We start from the raw sequence: 18,176 nt of genomic DNA on the forward strand, positions 1-18,176 counted from the left end.
GGCTTCATCACAGTGCACAAAATAGTAATACTAACGCTCTCTTTTCGTTCTCTCTTATGCCGCCTCTAACTCCTCACTCACAAGTTCCGTCCTCTTCCATCCGACTCCGGCTCCTGAGTGGAGTGAGGCAGCTTCTTTTATACAGCACCTGGAAGTGCTCCCCAATTAACATCCGGCAGCACTTCCGGGTGTGGCAGAAGTGCTGCAAGCAAGTTCAGCTCCTCTTCTGGCAGCACTTCTGGGTGTGGCGGAAGTGCTGCATACCCCAGTTCCGGAGCTTCCCAGGTGTCCCCGGCAGTGGCCACATCGCTCCACAGGGTGGGGCTCCCCAGGTCCATGGCCCCCATACAATCTAGAGTGGCTGCCCTCTTTCATTTCAGGGAAGATTCTGCCCTTCTTCCGGTCCTTCCCTTCTCGTGGCATCCTGGTGGGGCAAGGTACCTGGACGTCTGTCATAGTGTGTTTTTATTTAACATCTTTGAGAGGGCTTTCTTTTCTGTTTTATTTATTTTTTTGTTAATTAAAAATGCATCATGCCACCATTTAACAATTTTAGTGGATAGTTAATGGGTCACTAGAAAGCTTTGCATGATCCCAGGAGACACCACAACCCAAGTCTTGAACACGTGCTTATTAGTACCAGTGCTGGACCATTAGTCCTGTGTCTGAGAGTTCAGATTTGAAATGTGAATAAGGATTGGTTTAGTGCTTTAGGTTCTGATTTTCTCATAATGGTTCAGTTTTCCACGTTTCAATCCAATTCTCAATTTTAGTGTTTTAGATCTGGTTGAATTATTGTGCTCTTGTTAATGATTCTTGATTATTCAATTCACAGTCTGTTTGGACTGGTCTTTAACTAATTAGATCTAGCAGTTGCACTGTCTCATTTTGTCAGCACATTATTCGAAGTCACCAGCTGGAAATTAAAAGACAGCAGGGGAGCATCTGTGCTGAGGTCCAGCTGAGCTGCTTTAAGTACTCATGTCTGGTGTAACAGTAGGGAAGTGTGGTAACTACTCCATTTTCTCATAACTTATCTGTTTACTATGTACTTACTTATAAATCTCCAGAATTAGTTACTGAAGGTACTAGTTGTAAATTAGTATACAACAATTAAAAAAAAGGTTTAAGCAGATAAATTTGAAAATAAACACTAACTAAAGGGTTTTATTATGGAACAGCCCTTATTAATCACACTTGATGTTAATTAAAAATAAGTTATTAACACAGCATTGATAAAAAGACATTAAAAACAGAAAAATCCCAACAATAATCCATACCAAATCAATAATCCTTAATTAATTTCTAAGTTTACAATAAATCAAGAAAAACAAGTAAAATTTAAAAAAGAAAAAAAAAGAATTTAAACACTGGGAAATAAAGGGAAGAGCATCAGCTTGTATTAAAAAAAAAACAAGGTCAAAAACCACAAGAACAACGAAGAACTAAATCAGAAATTGTTTTATAAGACTGAAAGCAAAACATAGAAATGAGGATCTCAATTAATTGGTGACTCATATGTTTATTATTATTATTATTATTTTACTTAAGAGAGGAAACCTAAGAAACACAACTCAATCGAGTGCAAACAACACCGCAACAAAATGAGAATCTAACAAAAATACTCCAGGAAAATCAGGAACCACCCAGCTTATAATGTGTTCAAAATACAATTATTATTGCTAAACCATTGGGTGAAGGTTTGCAGTTATACTCACTTACCTAAGATTACACCTTATGTGTGGCTGTACCCATATTCCACCAAGGCATATCTCTACCTTTTGTAAGTACTGCTGAATCACTGTATCTTTAAACAGGTATCTCTTGCAATATGTAGTTGGGAAGGAGTAATGCCAAACAAGAAATCTGTGTATCTTTTTAACTTAACTGTAATATTATTAATATACATTTGATAATGAGCAATGCAAAACTTATGTAATGAAAGTTTTCATAATAAAAACTGAGAATAGTTAAATGTATTGAATACTTTTTTCAATCAGTATATCAGCAACAGCCAGGGGAGACAACCGGCAAAACTAAATTGATATCTCCATTTTTCAGAGTTATTAGACAGTGCTGTAAAAACAGCTAATAGGTATGTACAAGATTTAACCAAGTTTTGAAAATTACTCTATCAAAAGTTAAACAAAATTAGAGTTTTAGTTTGCATACACTTGATATCATTGGGAAAATAATAGTTACAGATTCAACTGATGTTTCTTTGGAAAAAGCCCATTTTACATTTAAAGTATTTTTTGATCTCACATCACCATTTACACATGTGATTTTTATTTTTTTTCACAGCTGCATCACCTACATGGAACAAGCTCATACTTTGACAACATAGGATATTGTATTTGTGTAAACAGCGAGAGAACTATATCACCTGCCACAGTTAGGCTCCTATTGAAATTACAGTAATGCTTTTTAGTAATGCCGTAAAGGTTTGTCATTAATAATTTTTATTTCACTATATAATGGCAATATGAAATTTTCTCTAACATATAATCATGAGAAGTTGCACCAACTTTGCATGATTGGATATTTGTACTAAGTACTCAACTATTGATCCAACTTTGACATTGAAAATATTTACAGTTACAGTTTTGGTCTCGTCCGATGCGAGAGATGGATGTCTGAAGTGGAGCTCCGCTAGCAGTGGTGCTATTTTTCATATTATTTGCTTATTATTCTGAGATATCCTGTATTTATTCAACCTGAGAGGGACCGCTACAGTATATGTAAACACATATAAACATGGCCAACAAGAAGGGGGGTCCGAAAGAATCAAGACTAAAGCTACATCCAAGCTACGATCAGCAAGCCCTAGCTCGAGATACGGCCTCTCAGAGACGGACCTGGATCAGATGGGCGAAAGTACAGACTCCTCGGGACCACGGTCCGCTACATCGTCGCCGGCTGAGAGCGAAAAGGGGAGCAAAGGTGCGATCGTGAGTGCAGATGTGGATAGCTCGCCGATTGGAGAGGATTACCTGAAACTGGAAAAGGCCGGGAGGTCCGCGGCTTCAGTTACGCAATTACGCGGACTGGAGCAGCGGGGACACCGCTTCAGCAGAGTCTGCTGCTTCATCTACGGTACAAGAAGGCACAATTGAGCTATCTGAACTGAAAGTGTTGCTCGCTGAGCTCACGCAAGATATAAAGAAAAGCGAGAAGGCTAATGAGAAAGCAACGGCAAAGGCACATGAGAGACTGAAACAGGAATGGAAACAGGAGATGAAACAGGCCAATGAATGGCTGCGACAGGAAATCCAACAGGCAAATGAAAGGCTGCGTCAAGAGGTACAACTTGAACTTCGACAGGTGCTGGGTAAAATTGAAGAGCGCATTGAGAAAACTCGGTTAAACTGAGCACGCTTGCTGATCAATTGGAGCATCTTAATGAGACATTCACGAATCGGATCGAAATGGCGAACATCTAGCTGCCAGTGCCGAGGAAAGAGCAGTAAATGTCAGTTCGGAATGTAAAAAACTCGGAGAAAAACTTGGAGACAGACTGGCTGCTTTAGAAGATGGGAGTAGAAGGTATAATGTCAGAATTGAAGGCCTGCCGGAGAATCGAGAAAGTTTAAACCCTGTGAAATTCGCAACTGAACTTTTTTCTAAAATAATCGGGGGCGACTTTAAAGCAGAATCTGAGATAGCAGCGGCTTACCGCGTACACGGATCAAACACTGTCAGACCCTGACCAAGATCTTTTATAGTTCGTTTTGAACGATTATCATTTAAGTTAGAGGTGATGGAACTCCTCAGAAAAAAGGAAGATATTATATATGAAAATAGCCACATTATGTCTTCCCTGACTTCTCTCCAGCAACAGCTATTAAACGCAGCCTTCTATAATATTAAACAGCTGCTACGGCAAGCCAATGTCAAATACGCCTCCTGTATCCGCAAAACTGAAAGTGGAATGGCAGGGTCATTTCTATGTTTTCGCTAGCAAGGAGGAAGCAGAAAATGAATTAAGAAAGCTGATCCCGGGACTATTCTGATACATAATTGTGAGTCATGGCGGTAAATGATAAAGCTAGGATTAATAATCTACTGTCTGATCTATTTGTTTTAAAATACGGGTTTTTTATCAGCATATATTCTCATATTCTTATTATTACTTACTTATTACTTATTATTACTTAGTATTACTAGGGCGCTAAATGTTTATGTTTTATTGTGCTTAATTACGTTTTCCTCCTCTTTTTTCTTTTCTAATTATTTCATGTGTACCCTAAATGAGACTGTTCAATATCATACCCTTGGTTTACTGTTATTGCTATTACTGCATTAAGACTTGTTATGCTTGTTTTGGACACATCTTTAACACCATCACCTGGGTTTATTATCTGGGGTATCATCTTAATGCACTAAAATTGCTGAAGATTATATATATATATATATATATATATAAGTGCAAAATTCTTTTCTTTTTTCTTTTCCTCTTTTAAAGACTATATTGGTAACAGATATCTCTATCTTTTAACCTTAAAGCGCCACTGCATGGGGCTTGATGTGCTTTGGGCGTGCTCTGTCTCTGGGTATGTCAGAGGACTGGGACTGCATGAAGTGGGTTTTAGCCTCACCTGGGGAGGCAAAAAGGGAGGGTGGGGGGTTAAGGGGGGAAGAGAAAGAGAGCAGGCTTGATCTATATCTAATCTATCATCTCAATCTTTATAATTATAACTATCAACGTAATAATAAGCTGCATGGCAACAACTCTTGGGGGAATAGGAAATTAAGACCTAAACTATTTCACTTCCAGTTAAGACTATAAAATGACATCAAAAACTCAGAATCAGTGTCTCCATGATGGGACAGTTAACTTCGTAAGCTGGAATGTTAAAGGCCTGAATCACGAATTAAAGAGAAAGAAAGTACTTTCTCACCTAACAGGTCTAAATGCTAAAATAGTATTTTTACAGGAAACCCACTTACTAAGTAAGGATCAGTTCCGGCTGCAAAAGACTGGACTGGCCAAATGTTCCATTCTAGTTTTACAAAGAAAACTAGAGGGTGGGAATTCTCATACATAGAACAGTACCATTTGTAGCATCAGATGTAGTATTGGATCCTGAAGGGAGATATGTGATGGTCATGGGAGACTTATCTAACTGTAAAATGATTTTGATAAATGTTTATGCACCTAATGTTGATGATAAGGAATTTATACAAAATTTATTTGCATCCATTCCCAATCTGAACACTCATAAACTTATAATGGCTGGGGACTTTAATTGTGTTCTAAATCCACTTTTAGATAAGACTTCCTCCACAGGGGGAACGGCAACTAACACCGCAAAGATAATTACAAAGTTTATAACTGATCACAACTTATCAGATCCCTGGAGGTTTTTAAACCCAAATTCAAGAACATATTCTTTCTACTCACCAGTACATCATTGCTACTCAAGGATTGATTACTTCTTTATAGATAATAACTTCTTGCCTAAGATTAAATCTTGTAAATACGATGCTATTGTTATTTCAGACCATGCTCCGATGATCTTGGAGCTGAAATTACTAAGCCCCATACACTCACCCGCAGATGGCGCTCAATCCGCTTCTATTAGCTGACGAGAATTGTACTGAATTTATATCCAAACAAATTGAATTCTTTCTAGAGACAAATACATCCCCTGAGATCTCTGCAGGAATACTCTGGGAAACTCTTAAGGCCTTCTTAAGAGGACAGATTATCTCATATCTTTCCCACAGAAATAAATCCGCGAAGAAAGTAGCAGAGATAAAAGCGAAATTACTAAAATAGATGAAGAACATGCCAGACTACCAAGCGAGACTCTACATAAGAGGAGGCAGGCTCTACATTCAGAATTAAACCTCTTGACAACTAAAGAAACTGAACAACTAATTTACAAATCCAGACATCATTATTATGAACATGGAGAGAAGCTAATAAGCTTTTAGCGCAACAAATTCACAAGCAAGATATGCATAGCGCAATCTCGGTAATTACTAACACGAACGGAGATAAAATCATCGAACACAAAAATATAATGTACACTTTTAGAGACTACTATAAATCCCTATATACTACTGAGTTTAAAGAAGACAATATACAATCTAATGCATTTCTGGATACATTACAGATACCACAAATTGACGCTTTTAGTGTGGAGGAACTCGATAAACCTCTGTCATTATCAGAATTACTGGATGCTATAAAGTCACTCCAAGGTGGAAAAGCAGCAGGCCCTGACGGCTACCCTGCAGAGTTTTACAAGAAATTCTCCGCTCAGCTAGCTCCCTCCTATTAGCAACATTTACAGAAGCCAGAGATAACCAATCTCTTCCACAAACCTTTCGCCAAGCACTAATCACTGTCTTTCCAAAACAAAATAAGGACTTATTACAATGTGCATCATACAGACCAATTTCACTTCTGAATAACGACGTTAAAATACTCTCTAAAATCATAGCTAGAAGGATGGAGAAAGTGCTCCCTCAGTAATATCACAAGACCAAACTGGATTTATTAGGGGCCGACACTTATCTTCAAATCTTCGACGCCTGTTTAATGTAATATACTCACCAACTAAATCAAACACCCCAGAAATATTATTATCATTGGATGCAGAAAAAGCATTCGACATGATTGAATGGAAATACCTTTTTACTATTTTGGAGAAGTTTGGGTTTGGCCCGAACATTTGTGCATGGATTAAATTACTGTATACTAACCCAGAAGCTTCAGTTTGCATCAATAACATTTGCTCAGACTACTTTAAACTAGAACGTGGCACAAGACAAGGATGCCCTTTGTCACCACTGCTGTTTGCAATTGCCATTGAACCACTGGCAATACATTGTCGAAATACTGATCAGATAAAGGGGATTAGCAGAGAAGGACTGGAACAGAAAATCTCATTATATGCAGATGACATGGTACTGTATATATCGGACCCAGAAAATTCTGTGCCTGCAGTCTTAGCAGCACTCACAGAATTTCAAAAGCTCTCTGGTCTCAGAATTAATCTGAATAAAAGTGTACTCTTTCCGTGAATTCTCAAGCATATAATATTAGATTAGACACCCTTCCTTTTATCATTGCAGAACAGTTTAAATACCTCGGGTAAACATCACAAGTAAACATAAAGCTCTTTATCAACAAAATTTCGTCGTCTGCATGGAAAAAATTAAACAAGACTTGCATAGATGGTCAACCCTTCATCTCACACTAGCTGGAAGAATTAACACTGTTAAGATGAATATTCTTCCTAAGCTCCTTTTTATTTCAAAACATACCAATATACATTAATAAATCGTTCTTTAAGCAATTAGATTCAACAATAACCTCATTTATTTGGAATTCTAAACATCCACGCATCAAAAGAGCGACCCTACAAAGACAAAAGGCAGAAGGCGGCATGGCTCTACCTAACTTCCAGTTTTATTACTGGGCGCAAATATACAGTCGATAAGAACCTGGACACAAATAGAAGAACATACACAGGCATGGACCGCAATAGAAGTAAAATCCTGCAGTACTTCTTTGTATTCCTTGCTCTGTGCTCCAATAAACACACGTTATCGGCAATACACTAATAACCCAATTGTGCTCCACTCACTTAGAATCTGGAACCAATGTAGAAAGCATTTTAAGACGGAGAAGCTTCTTTCTGTGGCACCCTGCAAAAGAACCACCTCTTTCAACCTCACAAACATATGCAGTTTTTAATATCTGGAAAAATTTGGAATTAACTTGCTTAGAGATCTTTATATAGACAACGTCTTTGCATCCTATGAACAATTACATTCCAAATTTAACATTCCAGCTACAAATTTCTTTCACTATCTTCAAATCAGGAACTTTGTTAAACAGAACCTTCCAGATTTTCCTCATCTTGCACCCTCATCCACGCTGGAAAAATTATTGCTCAATTTCAAGGAGTTAGACTCCATCTCTACAATATATAAAATCCTTTTACAATCCCTTCCTTTCAAAGATCCAAGAGGACACTGGGAAAATGACCTCTCAATTAATATATCAGAAAAGGAGTGGAAAGTAGCAATGCAGAGAATTCACTCAAGCTCCATATGCAAAGCATACAATTATACAACTCAAAATTATATATCGAGCACATCTGTCTCGACTAAAACTCTCAAAATGTTTCCAGGGCATGATCCAACCTGCGACGTTGCAGCCAAGCCCCAGCCTCACTAGGTCACATGTTCTGGGCCTGCACCAAATTAACATTATTCTGGACAAAAATTTTTAATTACCTCTCAGACAGTCTTGGACTCACAATCCCTCCTAACCCATTAACAGCTGTGTTTGGGGTTCTTCCAGAGGGTCTTAAAGTGGAGAAAGACAAACAAATTGTGATTGCATTCACTACACTGTTGGCACGCAGACTTATTCTGATAAACTGGAAGAACCCAAACTCCCCTCTTTTAAGTCAGTGGGAAACTGATGTGTTATATTATTTAAAATTGGAAAAAATCAAATACTCAGTTAGAGGATCTGTACAGACTTTTTTCAAAACATGGCAGGATCTAATCAGTAATATTTTGAAATGAGTTTATAAAGCACAGAGAATTTGTTGATTTAGGTATTTTTACAAGCCTTAAATTTTACACCGTTTGGCTTGCTCTCTCTCTCAAGGGTGGGGATCGATCTGTTCTTAGCATAATTCTTTTTTTTGTAAAAACTTGATTGCTATGTATTGATTGTAATAAAATTAATAAATAAAAATTAAAAATAAAGAAAATATTTACAGTTACAGGAAATAACTGAAACATTTTACTATAATAATCCTCATATTCAGAAGTTTCCCAAAAAAGTCATTATGCAATAGTTGCATTATTGAATTTGTTAGATGCATAACAGATCCTGAAACATGCCAATTATCATCTTTTACTTTCTTGTATACATAGTATAGAGAAAGCATAGGAATCGAGAAAAAATTTGACCTTGAGATTTTGGTGGATCTTGACGTTTTAGACCTTTCTGAGTCAGAAAATACCATTTTCGAAATTGTGTCTATCTGTCTGCAACTCGAAAATGCTTTGACCTGATCAATGAGATTTTGTACACCTGCTTAATTTCAAAAATAAGAAATCCTATCAACTTTTGGGCCACTTTCACTGAATACTTTTGCAAATTTTCAGATATGGTTATAATTACAGATAGATGATTCAAATTTTGTATAGATATTTATAATGATAAAAAGCAAACAGATATGAAATTTGAGAAAAAATACTCAACTAGAAGTAGTAGTTTATTTAAACAACCATCTGAATTTTTGGTATCATGGAAATATAAATGTGTACACAATATTAAAATCTGTATTCAATATAACACATATTCTTTCAATAACTATTGTTAATTTTAAATTATACATCATCAGCTTAACAGTAACATGTAAACATTGAACATGGAACATAAATGTAAAGATACAACGGGAACAATAAGCTACTACGTCTGCCATCCTTAATATAATTAAATGTAGCTAAATGCAATTTTACATACATCAGTTTATTGCAACAAATATACAATACTAACACTTTTTCTGTGTTTTTAGGTGACTCTATCTCTTTATACTTTTCACATAATTCTGCCATCGTTTACGACCTCCATAAATGCAAAAATATTTTAATATAAAGTTTGGTTATAGCTAGAGATAAATGGTTGTGTATCAATATTATCAATTAGTTATGATAAGAAACAAAGAGTTATGACATTTGAGAAATACTGCGTATCTGGAAGTGGTTCTGATGACCTTTTCCTCTATCTCAGTATACGAGAAAGTCGAGGTGAGCACACTTCTGATTTTTTTTTTCTTGTAATGAAGCATGAATGACACTTGCTAAGGGTGCAAATCACGTATCTCAGATGGATCACCTAAGTAATTAGATGCAGGTTGTGTTACAGTAGCATTCATGAGGCACAGATAAACATAACAAGTTTGTCTTAGAAATATTTCACAATTTTAAAGACACTTTCTCTAAGAAGTGTTGAGCTGCAGTCAAAACAGTTTTAGGCCTTGGACAGATCCGAGTACTTCAGACACTATGAGGTCCATAAATTGACACCCTCTTGTGGAGCCACTCCCCTGTTTTGCTGGTGAACTGATGCCTATATAACATGCCCCTCATGATGATTTCAATTCACTTTAGTTCCTGCACTCAAATGTATACTCAGCATTTATTAAACTTCTAAACTATTGAGGTGTCTCAGTTCTGCATCCAAAGCAAAACCACAGAATTAATGTATCTTTTGTTGTTGGTTTTTATATACATATATATATATATATATATATATATTGTCATACACGTGCGCATGGGAGGCAGCTAAAGGGCCTGAATGAGAGTAATTCCATGCCAGACCAGGGGGTGACGGAGTGCACTGACTCTTTATCTCACTTCACTGCAGACCAGTTACAGGCAATTCTGCCTGGCCGTGATGGCACCACTTCCGGTTCCGGCCCCCTTGATGACATCACTTCCTCTGCTTGCCTTTAAAGCCGCCATTTTGACCATCTCAAATCAGTTCTGTTGTGGTGTCTAATCTGTAATACATTTTTTCAGCCAGTTTGGCAGCCAGGAAACCAATATACGGGTGGCTGTCCCAAACCTTTTTGTGTCTCTTTGTCAATTTTATGACAATATAGATATATATACAGTATATAAATATACACAGTATATACATAGTAATAGTATAACAGGGCAACATTTATTGCAATTTTAAGACTCCTTGGTTTCCTTCTTATTTTAAAGCTAATTTTTAAACTTACTGAGTAAAAAGACGGGGAAAAAAAACAGTTTTCCTGCACAATAAATTATTTTTAATGTCTTTAATTGTAGTTGTTGATGCATTGTTCTTGGTTGCTTGCGCGTGCCAATGAGAAAAGATAAGGGCAGGGTGCTATTGGTGAAACAATGTGTTATGGTCATGGTTTAGTTAGAACCGGTTATTTCTCACTGTAAAGATAAAGTCATATTGGCAGTGGCGCCTACTCCATCCTTTGATCCTTCCATCTGTGTAGACTCTTTTTATCCTTACCTGACATTATACATCTGAAATGTATTATTTCAGATCACTCTTATTGGCTGATCCATTTGTATGACACAGAAAAATCACTAAGTAGGTCTTAACCTACAGCAATCTTGAAATGTATTAACACTTTATTTTTGTCTAAGTTGGTGGTTATTTTAAAGACAAGCCTCTTTTATTGATAAAAGACAAATATAATTTGCATGCACTGGATGATCAATGCCACCTTATACAACTTGCATTTTTGCGCCAGTGTCTACTTCAACTTTTAAATCAGTCATAGGTTAAATTTAATCAAAATATGACAATTACTTTAAAAAATGAACTGATGTACTAAATGAAGAATTTGATAACTTTACATAAACATTTTAGTAACACCATAATGTTGCATCTGATGAACCAAGCAATCTATGGAGACATGCTGAGTAGTAGTAATGTAATACTGTGGCAATCATTCAATACAAAATATGCCAGAAGAAGAGAAATCAATTGAAAGTGAAAGGAGTAAATAGTGTAGCAATGGGTGAAACAATGCTTCTGTTCAGCTTATAATGTTAAGGAGCCAAAGAAGAAGAAATGTTCCGAGATCAGGGGCCACATACAGCATCTATATGAGTGATTGTCTTACATTGCACTTAAGGAAAGAGATGTCAGAAGATTTTTGCTCTGTAAAAGGTTTATGCATGATACAAGTCTATGTAATGCATTGGCCTACGCACCGGAAAATGCTATATTGTATCATTGGCCGTTCTATACAAACTCAATTGAGAATGATGGAGTTATAGAATTTAATTTGACTAAAGGCCACCAGGATCATTGCTGTTTCAAACTGTTCTATACTATACATAATATTTTACAAACCTTTGTATGTCCAAGCTTTAAACATTAATTTTAACTTGTATAACTTCTTTATTTTATCTTTTCCCAATTGTATGTGGGTTTATGTGCCTGATCAAAGTTCTCCATACAACTCAGCCCTGCATTTCTTCCCCAGTCAAATCTTTAACTTTCTTTCAGATTTTCTCCAGCTTTATGCATCCACCTCTGCTTTGGCCTCACTTGCTTTCTTTTTCCCCATATTTTCATTTCCATCACTCTTTTCCTGACATATTCCTTGTACCTCTGAATGTCTCGTCTCTTATTCTGTTCTTTTTGTGTAATTCCACACATCCATCTCCACATTCTCATTTCTGTCACATCCAACATCTTCTCCTGCTGTGCTCCCTTTACTGCCCATGTCTCAGTTCCATACATCATTGCGTTTCTTATCACTGTCTTAAAAATGTAACCTTTGCCTTGATTTTTTTCATCACATAATACTCCTGATACTTTATTCCAATTGTTCCATCCACACTGCACTCTGTGGGTTATCTCTGCTTCTATTTTTCCATCTTGGGCTACCACTGATACCAGACATTTAAACTCATCCACTCTTTTCATAGCTCTTTCTGCAGACCATCATTAAACCTTAAATAGTACATCTTCTTCCTGATAACTTGTATGAAGGCAAACACTATATTGATGTAGCCATTAAAAAATCGTATTGTGTAACAATGTATATTCATAACAAGTAGAAAAATCATAATTTGTTACATTTTAATACAACACACAAAAACTATTTATATGTGTCACATGTTGCATTTATTTATATGGGCACATAACAAAATACCATGAGGTTCATTTTGTCCACTGTGTGAGAAAGAAAAGTATTCATGTCCTTTTTAAAATGAACATGAAAGGTTGAATAATGTTTTGCATCTCCTCATCAGAATTTTGGACGTCACAAAAACAAGCCCAATAAGTCTGCATTGCTGTTTCTGCATCTTCTTTCTCCATTGACAGAAAAAGTAGTGGTTAAACCTCATGTTTAAAAAGACATTTATTCTCCTGCACCTTGTTAGCAATTCCCATATGTTAGATTAGTTTCAGATCCTTCAATGACAGCTGAAGAGAGCAAGATTTTAGGACGCACAATGGGAAGTCAGACCAAAAAGATAAAGTATTATTTGGTTAACCCTATAAGGGGGTGGCACAGTGGTGTAGTGGTAGCACTGCAGTACTCTGGTTTCTTCCCACTGTCCAAAGACATGCAGGATAGATGGACTGGTGATACTAAATTGGCCCTAGTGTGTTGTTGGTGTGTGTGTTTAACCCTGTGATGGACTGGCATCCAGTCTACGGTTTGTTACTGCCTTGTGCTCTGTGCTAGCTGGGATAGGCTCCAGCACCAACAACGCTTTTCAGGTCAAGTAGATTAAATACTGATTGGTATTTACTATATGTTTTGTAATCTGAGAAACAATCTCAGAATGTCGGTATTTGAACAGGGTGGTATAAAAGGCAGGTTTCTGTCAACACGGATACAAATATTTTGCATAGGCATCCAGTGAATCAATATGCACATTTTCTGTGTATCTCCATACTTTTCTTCCATTGGGTCTTCCTTTGCAGTATGTTGCAGTAGCTGAACCTTTTCAAGCTGTGCTGTCTGAAAAAATAATGCAACTTAAGAAAAAAAAAGGTTTGGGTTTTTAAATTTAAATAAGTTACCAAGGAAATTAGGCTAAGTCTGTTTTCCTTTGTATATGGTGACACAAACTGGGGTGATTTATTTCAAGCTTCTCTTTAGATGGAAGACAGGTTCAGCATCCCCAGTTGAAAGTGCCTTGGCCTCTTTGGTTCAGTGTGCAAGCACTGTAGCTGCTTTTACCCAAAATTACAAAAGTTCTGCAGCTTCAGTACGCTTCATGGGATTCTGGCAAAAAAGCTTGACACATTGAAACGATTCCACAGACAAAATATCTTCGTTTTAAAAACTTTACTAAAAATTCAAAGTAAATAAGTTCCCAAAGAAATAGAGAAAAAATTGTATTGCAAGAAAAGAAAAGTTCTGTTTAAGGCTTATATCTTGAATTGTTTCTTTAAGTTGTCTCATACAGCTGAACCATTTCTAAACGGTCAGAAAACTGTATGATTATCCCATTTTCATGGGTCTTTCAGTCCCTGCTAGCAATGGGACCTATTCTAAACAAAAAACTGACTCAATTAACACACTGTATCTCAGATATAGCAAGAAAGTTCTATCTCATATTAATTTGCAGGGGGTAAAAGTCTACAGCATTGTCTATGGCTATGAAAGAAAATATTCTATTCAAATTGAGCATGTACTAATATGAGTCTAACTTAAAACATTAACTTTCTAAGATTGGCTCTTGGAAACACCTTCCATGTCTAGAAGAACACAAATATGAAAATGATGAATATAGTAATGTTTTATGTAAACATAAATAAAACACACTACTATTATTATCTCCAAACATAATGTTAAATTGAAAATAATCTTAACATGCAATATTCTATCCTTCAAGTGCAACATTTTCAATCATCATCACACACCACCACCATTTCCATAAATGAGGCATGTCAAGCTGTTAATTAAAAAAAAACAATTTTTAAAGCCTTAATACACTTACAACTTATTTGTCTGAGTTTACGATTTACATTGAAAACACTGGAGAAATCACATTCAGTATCCAGTATCAGGTAAAAAGAGTACTGAAAACAAAACTTTACCTTGTTACTCTTTTATCTCTTATCTTCTTAGTAATAAATTCTTACATGGAGTGTAATTTCAGAGTCATTTCCTTCCATCAGCATGAAAATGCCACAGTCAATTATTCCAGTTTGTCTTGGAAGATTCTAGGGAAAAGAAAATGTAAATCACCATTTCTCCAAGCACTTCTCTCTCCATTTAAACCCAAGAAAGGTCATAAGAACATATAGGCCGATTCCACCAATAAAAGAAAGACTTGGGAACAGAAGGTGATACATGCTCTCACCTTATGAATTTTAAAAGGCCATAGGAACGTGAACAGGCCAACTGCATATTTTAAAAACTTTTTAGAAACACCATCTATCAAGTGACCTAAACATTGCTGTATATTCTTGATGACCAAATCCATGAGATTCCTTTGCATACTGTGAATCAAGCAAGAGTATTTCTTTCTGGGATGGTTTTAAAATCTGAAAGAAATAATCAAAATTTACTTCAGGGAAAATTTCTTCCAGTATGTGGATTGTAACACCGGGAGAAATAGGATTATTGACCTACTGTATGCAAACGTTAAAGATGCATACAGCGCCACCCCGCTGCCTGCACTTGGGAAAGCAGATCATAACCTGGTTCTACTTCAGCCTCACTACAAACCAAGACTTAGGGAGCTACCTACAACCACACGCTCATTCAGGAAGTGGTCCCCTGAGGCAGAGCAGGCTCTGAGAGACTGCTTTGGAATTACGGACTGGGATATCCTGCAGGAGTCACATAGTGAGAAAATTGAGGAGGTTGTTGACTGCATTGCTGACATCAACTTCTGTATGGACACTGCAATTCCAGTAAGAACAGTATGCTGCTATGCTAACAACAAGCCATGGATTACAAGTGCCATTAAGGGGCTTTTGAACCAGAAAAAAAGGGGCTTTTAAAAACAGTGATCATCATGAGCTAAAGCGCGTGCAGAAGGAACTCCGAGTCCAGCAAAGGAGCAGTACAGGAGAAGGCTGGAGCAGAAGTTGCAGAATAACAGCATGAAGGAAGCGTGCGATGGGATGAAGATCATCACTGGCTGCAGCTCGAAGCAGGGTGCCACCATCGAGAGAGACGTGGAGAGAGCAAACCTGATGAATAACTTCTTTAAGGTTTGACCACCCTAACCCACTCTCACCTCAGAATGCTGCATCCTCCATCCATCCTTCTGCTTATACCAGCATAGGAGAGAGTTTCCCCTCACCCACAATTACAGCAGCCCAGGTAAGCAGAGAGCTGAGGAGACTTGGTGCCAGCAAAGCAGTGGGTCCAGACTGTTGAAGGCCTGTGTGTTGGAGCTGGGGAGTCCTCTACATCTTCAACCTGAGCCTGGAACAGGGGAGAGTCTTTGGAAAACATCTTGCATCACCCCAGTCCCAAAGGTATCATGTCCTGGTGAGCTGAATGACTTCTGGCCTGTCACTCTGATGTCACATTTGATGAAGACCATGGAGCGGCTGCTGCTTCACCACCTGAGGCCACAGGTCTGCCACGCCCTCGACCCTCTGCAGTTCGCATGCCAGGAGAAGGAGGGAGCAGAGAATGCCATCATCTATATGCCGCACCATTCCCTCTCCCACTTGGACAGTGGCAGTGGTGCAGTAAGAATTATGTTTCTGGACTTTTCTAGCGCCTTCAACACCATCCAACCTTGACTCCTTAGGGACAAGCTGACAGAGATGGGAGTAGATTCATATCTGGTGGCATGGATCATGGACTATCTTACAGACAGACCTCAGTATGTGCGTCTCGGGAACTGCAGGTCTGACATTGTGGTCAGCAGCACAGGAGCACCGCAGGGGACTGTGCTTTCTCTGGTCCTGTTCAGCCTATATACATCGGACTTCCAATACAACTCGGAGTCCTGCCACGTGCAAAAGTTCGCTGACGACACTGCTATTGTGGGCTGCATCAGGAGTGGGCAGCAGGAGCAGTATAGGAACCTAATCAAGGACTTTGTTAAATGGTGAGACTCAAACCACTTACACCTGAACACCAGCAAAACCAATGAGCTTGTGGTGGATTTTAGGAGGCCCAAGCCCCTCCCGCACCCTGTGATCATCAGAGGTGACTGTGTGCAGAGGGTACAGACCAATAAATACCTGGGAAAACTGGATGATAAATTGGGCTGGACTTCCAATACTGATGCTCTGTGCAAGAGAGGACAGAGCCGACTATACTTCCTTAGAAGGCTGGCGTCCTTCAACATCTGCAATAAGATGCTGCAGATGCTCTATCAGACGGTTGTGGCAAGTGCCCTCTTCTACGCGGTGGTGTGCTGGGGAGGCAGCATAAAGAAGAGGGACGCCTCATGCCTGGACAAACTGGCGAGGAAGGCAGGCTCTATTGTAGGCATGGAGCTGGACAGTTTGACATCTGTGGCAAAGCGATGGGCACAGAGCAAGCTCCTGTCAATCATAGAGAATCCACTGAATCCACTGAACAGTATCATCTCCAGACAGAGGAGCAGCTTCAGCGACAGACTGCTGTCACTGTCCTGCTCCACTGACAGACTGAAGAGATCATTCCTCCCCCACACTATGTGACTCTTCAATTCCACCCTTTGGGGGGTAAATGTTAACACAATACAAGATTATAGACTGTTTTACCTGCCTCGCACTCTCCACTTTACAATTTTTAACTTGCATTGCATTGCAATTTCCCCTTGGGGATTAATAAAGTATCTATCTATCTATCTATCTATCTAAAACAACACTTGGCAACATCTGCAAACATGATTCAGTGTTGGAAAAAAAAATAAATTGCAGAGAGTACCACTAAAATCTTTAGCAGAAGAACCCATTCAAAGTTCAGATTATCAGTGATTCAAATCAACTGGAAGAGAATATCTATACAGTGGAACCTCGGTTTGCGAGCATAATTCGTTTCGGAAACATGCTCGCAATCCAAAACACTCGTATATCAAAGCAAATTTCCCCATAAGAAATAATGGAAACTCAGATGATTCGTTCCACAACCCAAAACTATTCATATAAAAATGATTAAGACAAAATATAAAGTAAAATACATAATACAAATTAACCTGCACTTTACCTTTAAAAAGAATCATGGCTGGTGTGAGTTTCTAAACTCATGTGGATTCCACCCAACAGGAAGACACGCGGAAGAGCGTCCCAAAGCAAATCGCAGTCTCCCAGCGCTGTAGCAGTTCGCCGTATAAGTGCATCCAAAAAGATCGTAGACAAGCTATAAGCGCCTGTCGTCAATGGGTCATACAAGGAATATTATAAAGATCCCGCTGCAATAAATAACAGTGCTGTTGCTGTTTCAAGCTGAATAAAACTAGTGTTAAAGTACTGAGACTCAGCTTCGTGTTTTGGGGAGCAAGGTGGGGACTCGCACTTCACAGCGCACACACACACAGTCACAATGCTGTAGTAAACAGAAAGACACGCTGGGCAAGCGAGATAAGGAGAGACAGAGAGACACGCTGGGCGAGCAAGCGAGATAAGGAGAGAGAGAGAGAGACACGCTGTAAACAGAGAGATGCGCTAGGCAGGAAAGCAAGCAAGATAAGGAGAGAGAGAGGTGCTGGGCAAG

The sequence above is a fragment of the Polypterus senegalus genome, chromosome 5 (assembly GCF_016835505.1).
Source record: "Polypterus senegalus isolate Bchr_013 chromosome 5, ASM1683550v1, whole genome shotgun sequence".
Classification (NCBI taxonomy): Eukaryota; Metazoa; Chordata; class Cladistia; order Polypteriformes; family Polypteridae; genus Polypterus; species Polypterus senegalus.